Raw genomic sequence first — 13609 nt, forward strand, 5'->3', positions numbered from 1 at the left:
TGTCTCTGTCTCTCTCTCTCTTTCTCTCCCTTTCCCCCAACTCTCTAAAAATCAGTGAAAAAAAAAATATATCCCCTGGTGAGGATTAACAAAACAAAGTGTGGCTGAGGAACTGAGTTTGAAATTTCATTTAAATGGAGAGTCCCTGTGTAACTTGGGGCAGATCACTCAACCTCTCAGACCTCAGTTCCCCATCTGTCCAGCAGGGCCCACAGCAGTCCCTGCCTCCTGGGGCTACGGAGCACATTTGATCAGTGAGTGTGTGAAGGCCAAGGCCCCGCGCCCAGCCCGATGCTGTGCAAAATCAGATGATTTCAGGTGCGTTTACTGCATTTCCGTCGTGTCCAGAGACCCACGGGCGGCTTTCCCCAGAGCAGCCTGTCTCCCGCTATGGCTCTAAGGCCAGCTTTACCCTCGTAAACCAGGGCTTCGGCTCCCACATGCGTTCAGCTCAGGACTCCAAATTGCTGACAGGACAAAGTCCAGACTTCAGTGTTCTGGCTCTGAGACCGGGCCCTACCCTGGCAGAACTGTCATTACTATGGCCGCAGCTCAGCCCTGTGTCTGCTTCCCGCCACAGCCTTCCAAGGCCTGCCAAGCACTTCACTCGTTCACATCATTCATTCCTTTTTGACTGACCCATGTTCTTCACACCATCTGCGTTGGGCCTGGGGCTGTGGTTCAGGGATTAGGGGGAACACAGAGGGGCCTGACCTGGTGTGTGTGGTGAGGGCATGGAAGCCCAAGCCTGATGAGTGCGTAGAAGTCAGCCAGGAGAGAGGGAAGCTGGAGGGGGAGTCTGAGCTGAGAGAATGCAGAGCCCGGGATCTGCAGGAGGCGAGGGCAAGGCTAACGGCAGGCAGGTCCCTCCCACAGGAGGGCCTTGCAGGCCATGTTAAGGCCACCTACCTGTTAGCTCTGTGACCTGGAGCCATCTGCTTGGAGTATCTGCTTTATCCTAAAGGTAATGGGGAGCCATGGAGGTACAGAGAGAGGATGGTGTAATTATTCCAGGCCAGCTCCCTACATGACCTTTGCCTCCTGGTAAGATTCAGGAATTTACCCCCTTCCACTTTCCCCTCTCGGCCTGCCCCTGGGTCTCCAGATAACTTCACGAGCACATAGGTCCGCAGGGTCTTCCCTCTGCCTGAAATGACCTGGGTTCAAATCCCAGCCCTGCCGCTCCCTGGCCCTCTTGCTTCAAGCAAGTTCTTATTCTTTCACCTTCAGTGTCCTCACCCATAAAGTGGAGATAATGACAACCTTGCCCAGTTGCACACATTATGAGAGAAGAGAGTATGGCACAGAGCCACTGAGGAAGTGGAGTCCCGTTGGATCCCTTCTGTGCAAAGTCAGACCAAAGCCGTGGCGGGGGCTTCCTGAAGGATGCCTTTCTGAGGGGGCGTCCCATTTCCCGGAAGTGTCCCTGTGGCCCACTAGCCCCGGCCTGGGCTGGAGGGAAGGGCTGTCTGAGGCCTTTCTCAGGCAGCCTGACCATGTGCTAGGAGACCTTCCTAGCTAGGCTCGGTCTTCTGGGCCTTCTCGGACCCCCCCCCCCCCGCCCCCCCCACACACCCAGTGGGCCAGGAGTCAGCAGGTGGACACGGAGCTTACATAACCGGGCAGGAGTCCGACACCTTTCACCCAGTGCTCAGGGCCGTGCCTCCTGAGCTGTTCCCAGGTCACCTCCTGTCCTCCCAGGTGCTGGCACACACACAGCCCTTTAGCCCTTGCTGAGCTCTGCTGATTTTCTGAGTTCTTAGTCACAGCCCCGCATGTTACTGTCAGCAACAGCTATTATTTTCAAACATGAAAATCATCTGTGGTGCCGAAACCGGTTTGGCTCAGTGGATAGAGCGTCGGCCTGCGGACTCAAGGGTCCCAGGTTCGATTCCGGTCAGGGGCATGTACCTTGGTTGCGGGCACATCCCCAATGGGGAGTGTGCAGGAGGCAGCTGATCGATGTTTCTCTCTCATTGATGTTTCTAACTCTCTATCCCTCTCTCTTCCTGTCTGTAAAAAATCAATAAAATATATTTAAAAAAAAAAAAAAAAAATCATCTGTGGTGCCGTTTAGTGGTGAGGCATCGGGGACAATGTGGGGGCCAGGGGGAGCAGCTGGGACAGGGCAATCAAACCAGTATGTGAGTCTTAGCCTCCTCCACCTACCTGTTAGCTCTGTGACCTGGAGCCAGCTGCTTGGAGTCTCTGAGCCTCAGTTTTGACAGCTGTAAAATGGGTTTAGTGGCCAAACTTTTTTTTTTTTTAATCCTCACCTGAAGACATTTTTCCATTGATTTTTAGAGAGAGTGGAAGAGAGAGGGAAAGACAGAGAGAAATATCAATGTGAGAGAAACACATTGATTGGTTGCCTCCTACACATGCCCCAAACAGGGCCCGGGCCAGGGAGAACCCTGCAACTGAGGTATGTGCCTTTGACCGGAATCGAACCTGGGACCGTTCAGTCCACAGGCTGACACTCTATCCACTGAGCCAAACTGGCTAGGGCCAAACTTTTTTTTTTAAAATCCTTACTGGAGGATATTTTTTAAAATTGATTTTGAGAGAGAGAGAGGAAGAGGGGGAGAGAAAGAGAAACATCAGTGTGAGAGAGAAATTGATTGGTTGCCTCCCATACTTGCTCCAACCAGGGATCGAACCCATAACCTAGGTATGTGCCCTGACCGGGAATCGAACCCACAACCTTTTTGGTGTATGGGATGACTTTCCAACCAACTGAGCCACTCAGCCCCAGGGCTGGCCAGACTGTGAGGATTCCACGAGGTGGTCATGTATATAAAGAGCTTTGTAAATTACCTGGCACGTGGGAAGTGCTTATAAAATGTTGACTATTAACATCACACTCTGTGTTGTAACTTGTCCTTTCTCCTCAACTCATGATGAACTTCTTTTCAGCGACAGGAGGGAACCTAACACTTGGGGCTTTCGGACACATCCCACACTCCTGACTCCTGGGCTCACGGGGCTGTGAGCTGGGAACCCTGGATTTTCATGTCCTGTTTGGCCTGGGTCCCATCCTCCCCGTTCTCAGTCCCCACTCTTCCCTGTGGAACCACGGGGGCGTGAAGGTGGAGGTTGCTAAGGGCCCTAGAGACCCAAGACCCTGCACTCACCTTTTCCTTCCTTCATTCCTTCAACAGACACCGCTCAACATTCAAATTCTGACTCTGCCCCTTCTTTTTTTTTTAATATTTATATATATTTATTGATTTCAGAGAGGAAGGGAGAAGGAGAGATAGAAACATCAATGATAAGAGAGAATCATTGATCTGCTGCCTCCCCATGCCCCCCACTGGGGATCGAGCCCAACCCAGGTATGTGCCCTTGGCCAGAATCGAACCTGGGACCCTTCAGTCCGCAGGCTGACGCTCTATCCACTGAGCCAAGCCGGCTAGGGCCTCTGCCCCTTCTTGACGGTGTGACCTCAGTTTCCTGATCTCTACAATGGGAATATATCACTTACATCCCAGTGAGGTTATGCATAGTGCATGAGTCGACACTTGTAAAGTGCTTAGAGGAGTACCAGCTTGACTAAAACGAAAGCGGAGTGCCCACTATGCGCCTGGCATTGTTAAAAGCTCGGGGGATACCAGTGGGAACATTCTCCACAGGCCTGAGGGTTGGTTGGGTGGGGGTAGACATCAGCACCAGTGACGCAGCCCAAGGCGGGCGGTTGGCTTTAGAGAAGGCCCTGGTGCCGTCACTTCTCTTTCTCTAAACAACAACAGCTTCTGTACTGCTCTCCCCGGGGGGCCATGCCCCAGGCTGAGCACTGTGCTCCTGAGATCTCAGATGCCATCATTGCTATAGACTGAACGCTTGTGTCCCCCCAGAAGTCACATGTTGAAATCCTAACCCCCAACATGATGGTATTTGGAGAGACGGCCTTTGGGGGAGGGGGGGTCATTAGGTCATGAGGGTGAAGCCCTCATGAGCTCCCTCCCTGCTTTCACCCCGTGAGGACCCAGCAAGATGGCAACCCTCTGTGAACCAGGAACCAGGCTCTCACCAGGCCCCCAACCTGCCGGCTCCTCGGTCTTGGATTTCCCAGCCTCCAAAACCCTGAGGAACAAATGTCTGTTGTTTATACACCACCCAGTCTGTAGTGTTTTGTTACAGCAGCCCGCAGAGACTAAGACAGTCATTATCCCCATTTCACAGAAGAGTTTGTCTGTCCCTCCCAGGGCCTAGCACATTACAGGGATCCAGCGAGTGAGGATTGAAGGAAGGAAAAGGTTGCCTCCTGTACACGCCCAGATGAGGGATCAAACCCGCAACCTTTTTGGGTGTGTGGGACGATGCTGCAACCAACCGAGCCATCCGGCCAGGGCTAGACACACACTCTTAAGCAGTGGTTCTCAACCTTCCTAATGCCGCGGCCCTTTCATACAGCTCCTCATGTTGTGGTGACCCCCAACCATAAAATCATTTTCATTGCTACTTCATAACTGTAATTTTGCTACTGTTAATGAATCGTAATGTAAATATCTGTGTTTTCCGATGGTCTTAGGCGACCCTGCTAACGGTTCTCAACCTGTGGGTCTCCACCCACAGGTTGAGAACCGCTGCTGTAGAGCCTAAGACCATCGGAAAACACAGATATTTACATTACGACTCATAACAGTAGCAAAATTACAGGGTCGTGGCATTAGAAAGGTTGAGAACCACTGCTCTTAAGCAACCAATGGGTCCAAGAAGCAATCACAAGGGAAATTAGAAAACATCTGGAGGACAGATGAAAACAAAGACAAACTGTATGGGACGTACAAATCAGGACAAAGAGGGAAGCATATGGCAATCAACGCTCACATTAAAAAAAAAAAAAAGGAAAGACAGCCCTGGCCAGCGGTTAGAGCATTAGCCCTCGGACAGAAAGGTTGCGGGTTCAATTCCTGGTCCAGGGCAGGTACCTCGGTTGCTAGTTGGCTCCCCACCCCACCCCTACCCCCACTGGGGCAAGTGCGGGAGGCAGGCAGCCGTTGTGTCTCTCTTACATCGATGTTTCTCTCTCTGTCTCCCCTCCCTTTCACTCTCTCTACAAATCAATGGAAAGAATATCCTGGGTAAGAATTTTTTTTTTTAAAAAAAAGATCTTCAAGCAAAAGTAACACATGCTCATCATCTAAAAATGCAAGCATTGCACAATTTTACCCTATAAAATGTGAAAGTTTGAAAAATGAAATTCCCCAGACAGAACCTCTGTTAACAGTGGGGTTTAGATGCTTCAGATAGCTTTGTCAAAGCTTGTAGTAATAGTATCTTTTTTTAAAAAAAAGGGAGGGGAATAATACAGTGCACATTGTTTTGTCCCTTTTATGTTGTTTTGTTTTAGCTCCCAGGGACTCAGAGGCTGTTCCTCGCCGGGACGTTCTCTTCCCGGGCTGCCCATTAGCTGTCTGTGGTGAGGGCGCCCAGGCTGGACTTTGAGAAGGGCCAGGATATGTCAGGATATGCTTGGAGTGTTTGCAGGTTTTAACTATTTCCAGCCGCTTTGCAGTGAGCACCCTTGTAAAGGCACGCCGTGTGCTTGTGGGGCGTCGGTGGCGGGTCATTTGCAGAAGTAGAACCGCGGGGCTACAGGTCAAGAACATTTTTAAGGTTCCCTCTAGAAGGGCAAAACCAGCGCTGACCCAAGGGTAGAGCGGGTCAGTTCCCCTTCCCCCCGCTGCCCCGCTGCCGTCGTGGCCCAGCTGGCCCGTGTGAGCCTCCGCTGCTGTCTTGCCCTGCTGCGTGGTGCCTGGCCCTCGAGCGTGACCCAGCCTCTGTGACTGCCATTGGGATCCAGAAATGGACCGTTCTTGTCAAGAACATCCATCAGATGGCCGAGGCCAAAGCACTTCTCCAACCTCAGTGTTTGCTTTTGATCTCAGTGTCCAAACAAGGCCTTGGAGAGAAGCCACGGCTGGTCTGCGTAAAGCGGGCTCCAGTTTCAAGGTGAGCAGTGCCCGGGCCTCTGATTGGCATCTCCACGCCTGGGTGGCTGGGCCGGCTGAATGCCCTTCCAGAATCCAGCGAGCGGCCTTTTCCCTGAATCATCGTGACTCCCGCACACCGGGCGCTAAAGGGATTCGTGTCCGCCTGGGTCGCCTGGTCGCACACGTCTCCCGCATCCACAGGTGTGTCCTGCTGCTGCCTCAGAGAGCTGCGGGCTTTCAGCTGTGATTCCAGGTGGGGACCCAGGGCAGGCAGGGTCCTTATCATGCCCTGTCACCTTTGCCTGGGGTGACCTTCAGCAAAGTGTTCGCCTTATCTGGATCACGCTGTGCACGCTGTTCCCTCTCACCTGGGCCTCTGCCCTCACGCTCCGCCCTCACCGCTTTGCCTGCCCGCTCCTTGTCATCTCTAGACCTCAGCATCGCTTCTGCAGAGAAGTCCTCCCTGACCCCTCCAGGCAAGGATGGGCCCTTTGCTAGATCATCCTAGAGCACCAAGCTTGCGGCACTTAAAATAACAGCGGCAGTTCACGGTGTGGGTTAGTGCTGTTTATGGCTGCCTCCCCCCTCGAGGCGCGCGTCTTGGTCTGCACTCCAGTGCCTGAGACAAACACCGGTGCGCAGGGGGCAGTGGTTCTGCGCATGACATCAGAGCCAGGCTGCCCAGATCTGAATCCGACCTCTGCGAACTAGGGCAAGTTCCTGAGCCTCTCTGCGCCTTAGTTTTCCCATCTGTAAAACGGAGCTGAGAGTGCCTACCTGCTGGAGTTGTTAGGAGAGTTTCATGGGTGAATAGATATGTGAGACGCTTGGATGGATGCCTGGCCCTTAGAAGGTGCTGGATCAGCGCGAACATTAGTGTTGAGTGCTGCTGGTTAGACAAGGTTCTCCAGTGTCCCATCTGGAGCAGGCACTGGTGTCTGCATAGTCAGCATCCTCCTGCGTGGAAATTGCTTATCCTGTCTTTTTATTACAAAAAGCATGCTTTTTATTGTGACTTGTGGTGGTGGCTGTGTCAGTGTTTCAGCCGTGGACCAGAGCTCGGGGGAGGGTGATGAAAAGCCCCTCAGAATCACCATCATTCGGATTCCTCTGCTGGCTCTGTGTGTATCTTCCCACCTGCTCCTACTGACAAAGGCTGACCTTCCCCCGCCCCCCCCGCCCCCCCCCCCCATAACCTAGTTCAGATTCCTCACAGCGCTCTTGCCATCCTTGTCGGGGCAGAGCTTTGCTGCCCTAGGGCAGGTGTCTGAGCTGCTGTCACAGGTGTGTGCTGTGCACGGACCTGGGTGGGGAACCGGGCCGGTTTGCTAATTCTTGGGGCCCTCAGGCCCGCTGCCACATCGGAGGGCACCATGCTGCCTGCAGCCTAAACCTCGCAGTCAGGTTTGCTCTGCAGAGTGTAGTGGCCAGCCTTTGGGGAGAGGACCAGCCCATCCCAGCTCCTTCCCGGAGAATCCCTTGAGGACTCCTTTAGGAGGCATCCTAGTGTATTTATTTGTCCCTCCCCCCCATTGGCTGACTGGGTACCACATGACCCAAGGCGAGCCAATCAAATTCTATCTTGGGAATCTGGCTCAGAACTAGTCTTCAGTGGCACATGAACTACCTGCCATGGGCACATCCATCTGCCCAAAGGTAGCCCCGGGCACTAAGAATTTAGGAGGGTCCTGGCTTTCCAGGCCCTTGTGTCGGTCCCTTGGGAGCTGGGCCGCACTGCCTCCTCCTCCTATATTTCCCACCCCATTCTTGGGTGCCCCTGACTCATTCAAACCCTGCGCACCTCGCAGGCCCTGTTTCCGCAGAGGAAACGCTGGGGCCCCTTCCACGGGCGACAGACTGGCCTGGCCCCCGCTGACCGCCCCTCCTTCCCCGGGCCTTCCGGGAAGCAGCTGCAGGGCTGCTCTCGTCACTGCCCTGGGGGCCGCTGCGCTTGGGGACCAGCTCACAGGAAGCCCTGGAGCCTGGGTCTCCTCCCGCCTCTGGAGAGGATGCTGGAGAGGATGCGCAGGGAGGAGGGGAGCTGAGGCCCTCTTAGGATGCTTGGTTTTCCTCTTGCCAAGTGGAAATTGCTTTATTTATTACAAATATCAATGCAGACATGTGGTTGTTTAAAAAGCATTAAGCAAATGCAGGAAATGTTGAAGAAAAAAGTCTACTTCACCTCTGATCCCATCACCCAGAAAATATACACATGCAAACGCTTTTTTTTCCCCCTGAAAGAAAATCAGATTGTATATACTGTTGGAATCCGCCTTTTTTTTTTTTTTCTTGCTTGCCTTTTTTTTTTTAATCCTCCCCCTGATGATAATTTTTTTATTGATTTTAGAAAAAGAGGAAGGGAACGAGAGAGAGAAAGAGATAGATCGGTTGCCTCCTGTACAGGCCCCGCCAGGGATTGAACAGGAACCCAGGTATGTGCCCTGACCGGTCATCAAACTCGGCAGCCTTTTGGTCTGTGCTTCTAATTCAGGCAGAAATCGCCGAGTGATGACTTGCAGGATTTGAGGAAGTCTTTCAAGTATGACCCCATGACTTCTGGCCAGAAGCCAGAAATAAGGGCAAATTGGCCGCAGGACTCCCTCCGGGAGGACTTGGAAAATCATTAAGATGTTCAGGGAGGGGGGTGGGAACTGGGTGGAGGGGAGCTATGGGGGGAAAAAGAGGAACAACGGTAATAATCTGAACAACAAAGATTAAAAAAAAAACACAAAAAACACGTAGATCCCTGGGCCCTGCTCCATACCTGCCCATTGAGAACTTTTGGAGATGAGGCCCAGAAGTCTGCATTTTTAACAAACATCCCAGGCACACACACACACACACACACACACACACACAAAGATGTTCAGGGAGGGTTGGGGAAGGGGGAGGAGGAGCTGGGGGGTCAGGCCTGGGGGTAAACCCAGCAATATTCACTCCTGCCCCGTGACCTTGGGCCAGCCACTTGACCTTTCTTTTCTCAGATGGGGAGTACAACAAACACTAACCTCCAAGTGCGTGAAAGCCCTTTCAAACGCGAAGACATTCCACAAAGATGTGTTGTGAGGAGGCTTTGTTTCCTCTCTGGGAATGTGGGTGGCTCACACTTCCTCCTGGCTCACCCCGCCCCGAGGACGGTGAGGAAGGGCAGGCCCCAGGCAGAGAGGGAGAGGGGGCGTGGTGGGCAAAATAATGCCCCCTCCGCAAAGGTATCTACATACCAGGATTAGTGTGAATGTGGTAGGTTACGTGAGAATTAAGGTTCCTGATGAAACTAAGGTTGCTAATCACCTGGCCTTAAACTAGGGGGATGAGGCTGGATTATCTGAGTGGCCCTGAGGAATCACAAGGGCACTAATTGTGGGTTTTGACCATCCTGCCCTGGCCGACTTGGCTCAGTGGATAGAGCGTCAGCCTGCGGACTGAAGGGTCTCGGGTTCGATTCCGGTCAAGGGCACATGCCCGGGTTGTGGGCTCTATCCCAGGCTGCAGGAGGCAGCTGATCAATGATTCTCTCATCATTAATGTTTCTCTCTCTCTCTCCCTTCCTTTCTGAAATCAATAGAAATGTAATAATAATAATAATAATTAATAATAATTAATAAATAAATAAACTCACCATCCTGTCAAAGGCTCCCCAGCGCTCTTAGTTTAAAGATCAACACTGTGGCCCACAAGACCCTGAAAGGTGTGGTCCTGCTGATGCCTCAGGCCTCATCTCAGACCCCTCCCCCTCCCACTCCCTGGACTCAGTTTCTTTCCTCCCAGAAAGGAATGACAAGCTGCTCCCACCTCGGGGCCTTTGCACAAGCCATTCTACCCACCCGCAAGGCAGCTACCCGGCTCTCCACCCTCAGCGCTCCTCCGCTCTCAGGTGTCAGCTCGATGGCCATCTAGTTGCCCAGCCCTCCACCTAAATCGGGTTCCTGTGTTCTTACACTGGGTTTCAGAGGGTGTAGCTCCATAGATAAGTTCATAAAAATACATATCTCTGTGGCCACCTGATCAGTCTCTGCCTCCCACTAGAGCATGGGGCCAAGCGGCCAGAATGCCTCTTCAGGACGTTTGCTGAAGGGATAGATGATAGACAGATGATAGATAGATGATAGATAGATAGATAGATAGATAGATAGATAGATAGATAGAGAGATAAACTGTTTGCTGAAGGAATAGAAACAGAGTCCAAAGGTCAATACTGTTATCCACATTTTTTCAAAAGCAGCTATAGGCCCGGCCAGCGTAGCTCAGTGGTTGAGCATTCGATCTATGAACCAGGAGGTCATGGTTCAGTTCCCGGTCAGGGCACATGCCTGGGTTTCAGGCTTGATCCCCAGTAGGGGGCGTGCAGGATGTAGCCGATCCATGATTCTCTCTCATCACTGATGTTTCTATCTCTCACTCCCTCTCCCTTCCTCTCTCTGAAATCAACAAAAACTATATATTTTTTAAAGCAGCTATAGGCTCAGAGAAGATCACAGGTCTGTGCAAAGCCACAAGGTGAACCTGGAAGGCTCCCCTCTTTGCTGGAGGCAGGACCTGGGGCTGGGGCCCATCGGAGCCAGAGGGTCACTGTGAGTGGGGGTCAAGGCTGGAGGAACTTGGGCCTGTCCCTGAGGCAGGTCTGCTTGGGAAGCGCCTTCAAGGGCAGCTCTGAAAGAGGATGTGCTGAGCACAGCCGCCCAGGCAGAAGAGGAAGGAACAAAGGGGGGTGGGGGGGCGGCCTGGGGCCCCAGACCCTGCTCCCTGCAGTGGCAGCAAATCTTCCCTACAATCTGGGCCCTCACCCCACCCGGTCCTTCCATAACATTTTCACAGGCTCGCTCTGGCTGACGTTGCTGTTTAAGCGGCTATTCAAAATTCCAGCAGGGTCACACCAGGTGTGGACAGCATTGGGAGTCTGTCCCCCTCACCCACTCTGGTGGGAGAGCAAATTGGTAAGACCATTTTGGAGGGTGATTTGGCAATATCTGTGAGAACTTTTAGAGTGTGTACCCTTTGACCCAGCAATTTTCCTTCTGGGAATTTATCCTAAAGACACTCTAAGTCAGTTGGCAGTGAGATTCACACACGGAGGCAGCACTGTTTGTCATGGCAAAGAACTGGGGGCCCCCTAATGTCCGTCAGCGGGAGATGGGTAAGTAATTATGCTTCATTGATCCCATAGAAAGCTACGCAGTCATTAAAATGAATGAACTGATCAATGTGAACTGACATGGGAGGATGTTCATGATCTAGGTCTGTGTTCAGATGTCTTAAAAGTTGCAGAACAAATATGTTTCTATTACCTATTGCTGGTAACAACCACCCCAAAGCTGGCCAGTTCTCTGGCTCCACAGGCATCCGCTGGGCTCACTCCTGTGGTTGCATTCACCTGGAGCTGAACCTTCCAAGATGGCCGCTCATCCTCCAGGGCCTCCCTCCCCGTGGCCTCTCATTGTGCTGCAGTCTAGCCTGAGCTTCCTAACAGCATGGCGGCTGGGCCCCAGGAGTGGGTATTTTAAGAGGAAACACCTTTACAGAGCCCCTGCTTGCATCGTGCTTGCTAATCTCCCCTCGGCCAAGGCAAGTCACATGGTCAGGTTCAAATTCAATGTGACTCTGGTGGGGGTGGTAGGGGTAGGGGGGGTTGGGGAAGTGAAGGGATTGAGCAAAAAGGAAAAAGAAAGAGAAAGAACTCATGGACACGGACAACGTGTGGTGACTGTGAGGGGAGGGGGTGGGTGGAAGTGGAAGAGGGTATATGGGGGATAAATGGTGAAGGAAAAAAATAATAATAAAATAAAATAAAGGGAAAAATTCTATAAACCTCAAAAAATTTTCAATGTGCGAGGGGCCTACACCAAGGCATGGATGCTGAGAGATAAGATACATTGGGGGCTGATATAGAAACAATCTAGCACAATATATAGGATTAGATAATATTTTATTGAGAAACTATGCATGTCCTGTACCTCACAAGGGTTGTGAGCATTAAATAAGTCAATAAGTGAAAAACACTTGGCCTGGCCAGGTAGCTCAGTTGGTTAGCGCATCATCCAGCTAAGTCAAAGTTGCGTGTTTGATCCCCATCGGAGCACAAACAGGAAGCAACAAATGAATGCATAGATGAGTGGAACAACAAATCCGTATTTCTCTCTCTCTCTCTCTCCCCCTCCTCTGTCTCTCTCTAGTCAATAAGCAAAAAAAAAAAAAAAAAATTTTTTAAAGAAAAAAAAGACATTTGGCACTTAAAAATGAAACAACAAAAAAAGAAATTATGCATGTTCTTAATAAAATATCATCTTACATACATGTTGGGTTGGGGAAGGTGGGAGGATGGGGCATGGGCAGACAATGCCAGTCCCCATGTGAACAGCGCTGGGCTGGGCATGGGCCATATGCACCCGGGAGCCCAATGTTGCCGCAGCGCGAATAACATCAACACCCATTTGAAAGGGGGAAATCTCAGAGCCCCAGAGGTGACAGATGATTTCAGTTATTCTGCTCCCTACATATGTATGAGCTCGATAACCATACTAACTTCTGTTCACTGACGCCCTGCTCTGTGCACCTCAAATGGCTTAACTCACCCAATCCTTACCGTCACCTATGAGGTAGGGACTATTATTGTCTCCATTTTACAGAAAGGAAAACTGAGGCTCAGAGAGGTGAGTCGTTTGCCCACGGTCACCCCGCTGGGAAGAGACAGAGCCAGGATCTGGACACACGCAGTCACACGCCTGAGTCCTGCATCCGTGGCCACTACACCACACAGCTACACACGGAGCACCAACCAAAACACAAGAACAACAGCATGCAAACGACCACACAAACTGGATGTGGCAGCGGCGATGCTCTGCGGGACGAGGCTGCGCCCTCACCACGATGAGGGATGAGGTCGGCGCGGGCACTCCCCGGCCCCGGCTGCCCACTGCATTGCTCCTTCCAAACCGCAGGGAAGCCATCGATCGTGTCCTTTGTTTGCCATAACGGCACCTTTTAACGTATTTTTAAATTTGATGTTTGGAACAGACAATACACTCACACCGTTCCAAAACATTTTAAAATTATATATAAATAGATAGATAAATATAGACAGAGATATACTGACCCACCCCGCCACCCCCGTCTCCCTGAGAATTCAGTGTTCTGGGCTTCTTGGATGTCTTTGCAGAGATCGTTTTTGCAAATACAAACAGGCGTTCTGTTTTTCCTCTCGTTAACAAAGAAAAGCCTCACACCGCACCCGTGGCTCCGCTCCAGAGAACCTCGGTGATCGTGGCCGTCAGGAAGGAAGGGGCTTCCTCATTCCTGCTCACAGCGCGTCCTGTTCCTGCCTGGCCCCCGCGCTGCGCGTGAGCAGTGGTCCTCACCTCCCCAGCTGCCCGTGGCGGCCTCAGTCACTGTGGCAAGGAGCCTTTGGATGGCCCCAGTGACCCCACCTCCTGGCGCTCATGCCCCGGTGTGACAGTGGGCTGGATCTCGGGACCAGCGCTGAACGGAGAGGCACCATGAAAGCCATGGGTGGCTGAGAGGGCCTATGAGACACCCTAGTAACAACAGACTACTGAGACCCAGCACCCACATCCTGGTTTCTAAATACCGCTCCCCAATAAAGGTGATCAGGGCTCCTCCGAGCAGTGGCCGGTTCTAAGGCGAAGACAGGGAAAAGCTAAGATGAGCCTGGAGCTTCT

The sequence above is a fragment of the Eptesicus fuscus genome, chromosome 15 (genome assembly GCF_027574615.1).
Source record: "Eptesicus fuscus isolate TK198812 chromosome 15, DD_ASM_mEF_20220401, whole genome shotgun sequence".
NCBI lineage: Eukaryota > Metazoa > Chordata > Mammalia > Chiroptera > Vespertilionidae > Eptesicus > Eptesicus fuscus.